The 4,180-nt window shown below is 39.8% G+C and overlaps 1 pseudogene; it reads left to right on the forward strand.

Moving 5' to 3' along the window:
• Positions 1-2,533: 2,533 nt before the first annotated feature.
• LOC132023882 (heterogeneous nuclear ribonucleoprotein A1-like) lies at positions 2,534-3,563 on the forward strand (annotated as a pseudogene).
• The last annotated feature ends 617 nt before the right edge of the window (positions 3,564-4,180 follow it).

The raw sequence follows: 4,180 nt of genomic DNA on the forward strand, positions 1-4,180 counted from the left end.
GGTTCTTGGTGCTATAGTAAATGGAATTGATTCTCTAATTTACTTTTCTGTATTTTCATTGTTAGTGTATATGAAAGCAACTGATTTCCGTACATTGATTTTTGTATCCTGCCACATTACTGAATTGTTGAATGAGTTCTAGTAGTTTGGGGTGGAATCTTTTGGGTTTTCCATAAAAAGTATCATGTCATCTGCAAAGAGAGAGAGTTTGACTTCTTCTTTGCCAATTTGAATACCTTTTATTTCTTTTTGTTGTCTTATTGCTGTTGCTAGGACTTCTAGACCTATGTTGAACAACAGCAGCAAGCATGGGCATCCTTGTTGTGTTCCTGATCTCAAGGGAAGGCGTCAGCTTTTCCCCATTGAGAATGACATTCGTTGTGGGTTTTTCATAGATCACTTTTATGAAGTTGAGGAATGTTCCCCTTATCCCTATACTTTGAATTTTTAAAATCAGAAATAGATGTTGTATCTTGTGAACTGCTTTTTCTACATCAATTGAGAGGGCCATGTGGTTTTTCTCTCTTCTATTACTGATTTTTTCTATCACATTGACTGATTTGTGAATGTTGAACCACCCTTTTATCCTAGGGATAAATTCCACCTGAGAATGAAGTCACATCAGTCCAAAATCTATGGTATATGGCAAATGTGATCCTAAGGGGGGAAATACATGGCCATTTAAGCCTCACTAAAAAAAAAAAATCAGAAACCAATCACCCAACCAACCAACAAACAAACACACTGAAAAATCCAGAATACACCAGCTATCTTTACACTGTAAAGGAGTGGGAAATCAACAACAAGTTAAGCCAACCCCATGCACAAGAAGGATAATTGACTAGAACAGAGATCAATGGGATAGAAACTAGAGATATAGTAGAACAACATCAACAAAACTAAAAGTTGGTTCTTTGAAAGAATCAATAACATTTATCAATAACATTGATAAACCACTGGCCATACTGATCCAAAAGAAAAGGTAGAGGACCCAAATTAATAAAATTATGAGTGAAAGGGGAGAGATCATGACTAATACCAAGGAAATAGAAACAATCATCAGAAATTATTATCAACAGTTATATGCCAATAAGTTAAGCAACCTGAAAGAAATGGATGCATTCCTGGAAACCTATAAACTTCGAAGACTGAATCAGGAAGAAATTGGCAAGCTGAATAGACCAATATCTAGTAACAAGATTGAAGCAGTTATCAAAAACCTCCCCAAAAATAAGAACCCATGACCTGATGGATTCCCTGGGGAATTCTACCAAACATTCAAAGAACAAATAATACCTATTCTCCTGAAGCTATTTCAGAAAATAGAAACAGAAGGAAAACTGCCAGACTTTTTCTAAGAAGCCAGCATTACCCTGATCCCCAAACCAGGCAAAGGCAAAGGCCCCTCAAAAAGGATACTTTCAGACCAATATCGCTGATGCATACAGATGCCAAGATTCTCAACAGGATCCTAGCTAATAAGATCCAAGAGTACATTAAAAAGAGAAGTTCTTTATAGATCTGGGATATCAGCCCTTTATCAGTAATGTCATTTGCAAATATCTTCTATTTTGTGGGTTGCCTCTTTGTTTTGTTGACTGTTTCTTTGCAGTACAGAAGCTTTTTATCTTGATGAAGTCCCAAAAGTTTATTTTTGCTTTTGTTTCCCTTGACTTTAGAGACATGTCTTGAAAGAAGTTGTAGGAAGAATAAACATTGTTAAAATGCCTATACTGCCTAGAGCAATCTATACTTTTAATGCCATTCCGATCAAAATTCCACCAGTATTCTTCAAAGAGCTGGAGCAAATAACCCAGAAATTTGTATGGAATCAGAAGAGACCCTGAATCGCTAAGGAAATGTTGAAAAACAAAAATAAAACGGGGGGCATCACGTTACCTGACTTCAAGCTTTACTACAAAGCTGTGATCACCAAGACAGCATTGTACTGGCATAAAAACAGACATATAGACCAATGGAACAGAGTAGAGAGCCCAGATATGGACCCTCAACTCTATGGTCAAATAATCTTTGACAAAACAGGAAAAAATATACAATGGAAAAAAGACAGTCTGGGCAGCTATATGTAGAAGAATGAAACTCGACCATTCTCTTACACTGTACACAAAGATAAACTCAAAATGGATAAAAGACCTCAATGTGAGACAGGAATCCATCAGAATCCTAGAGGAGAACATAGGCAGTAATCTCTTTGATATCAGCCACAGCAACTTCTTTCAAGATATGTCTCCAAAGGCAAAGGAAACAAAAGCGAAGATGAACTTTTGGGACTTCATCAAAATCAAAAGCTTCTGCACAGCAAAGGAAACAGTCAAAAAAACAAAGAGGGAACCCACGGAATGGGAGAAGATATTTGCAAATGACAGTACAGACAAAAGGTTGATATCCAGGATCTATAATGAACTCCTCAAACTCAACACACACAAAACAGACAATCATATCAAAAAATGGGCAGAAGAGTCCTTTCTGCTGCCAAGTAAGCATCGTTAAAGTCTCCCCTCCCAGCGCCGTCATGTCTAAGTCAGAGTCTCCCAAAGAGCCTGAACAGCTGCGGAAGCTCTTCATTGGAGGTCTGAGCTTTGAAACAACCAATGAGAGTCTGAGGAGCCATTTTGAGTAATGGGGGAACACTTATGGACTGTGTGGCAATGAGGGATCCGAACACCAAGCGCTCCAGAGGCTTTGGGTTTGTCACATATGCCACTGTGGAGGAGGTGGATGCAGCCATGAATGCAAGGCCACACAAGGTGGATGGAAGAGTTGTGGAACCAAAGAGGGCTGTCTCAAGAGAAGATTCTCAAAGACCTGGTGCCCACTTAACTGTGAAAAAGATTTTTGTTGGTGGCATTAAAGAAGACACTGAAGAACATCATCTAAGAGATTATTTCGAGCAGTATGGGAAAATCGAAGTGATTGAGATCATGACTGACCGAGGCAGTGGCAAAAAGAGGGGTTTTGCTTTTGTAACATTTAATGACCATGATTCTGTAGACAAGATTGTCATTCAAAAATACCATACTGTGAATGGCCACAACTGTGAAGTAAGGAAAGCGCTCTCTAAGCAAGAGATGGCTAGTGCTTCATCCAGCCAAAGAGGTCGAAGTGGTTCTGGAAACTTTGGTGGTGGTCGTGGAGGTGGTTTTGGTGGGAATGACAACTTTGGTCGTGGAGGAGTGGTCGAGGTGGCTTTGGTGGCAGTCGAGGTGGTGGTGGATATGGTGGCAGTGGGGATGGCTATAATGGATTTGGTAATGATGGAAGCAACTTTGGAGGTGGCAGAAGCTATAATGATTTTGGCAATTACAACAATCAATCCTCAAATTTTGGACCCATGAAAGGAGGCAATTTTGGAGGCAGAAGCTCTGGCCCTTACTTCGCCAAACCACGAAACCAAGGTGGCTATGGTGGTTCCAGCAGCAGCAGCAGCTATGGCAGTGGCAGGAGGTTTTAATTACTGCCAGGAAACAAAGCTTAGCAGGAGAGGAGAGCCAGAGAAGTGACAGGGAAGCTACAGGTTACAACCGATTTGTGAACTCAGCCAAGCACAGTGGTGGCAGGGCCTAGCTGCTACAAAGAAGAAATGTTTTAGACAATATTCATGTGTATGAGCAAAAAAACTCGAGGACTGTATTTGTGATTAATTGTATAACAGGTTATTTTAGTTTCTGTTCTGTGGAAAGTGTAAAGCATTCCAACAAAGGGTTTTAATGTAGATTTTTTTTTTTTGCACCCATGCTGTTGATTGCTAAATGTAATAGTCTGATCATGACGCTGAAAAAAAAATGGGCAGAAGATATGGACAGACGCTTCTCCAATAAAGACATAGAAATGGCTATCAGACACATGAAAAAATTTTCATTATCACTAGCCATCAGGGAGATTCAAATTAAAACTACATTGAGATATCTCCTTACACCACTTAGAATGGCCAAAATTAACAAGACAGGAAACAACATGTGTTGGAGAGGATGTGGAGAAAGGGGAACCCTCTTGCACTGTTGGTGGGAATGCAAGTTGGTGCAGCCTCTTTGGAGAACAGTGTGGAGATTCCTCAAGAAGTTAAAAATAGAACTTCCCTATGACCCTGCAATTGCACTACTGGGTATTTACCCCAAAGATACAGATGTAGTGAAAAGAAGGGCCATCTGTACCCCAATGT

The sequence above is a fragment of the Mustela nigripes genome, chromosome 8 (assembly GCF_022355385.1).
Source record: "Mustela nigripes isolate SB6536 chromosome 8, MUSNIG.SB6536, whole genome shotgun sequence".
NCBI classification, from domain to species: Eukaryota; Metazoa; Chordata; class Mammalia; order Carnivora; family Mustelidae; genus Mustela; species Mustela nigripes.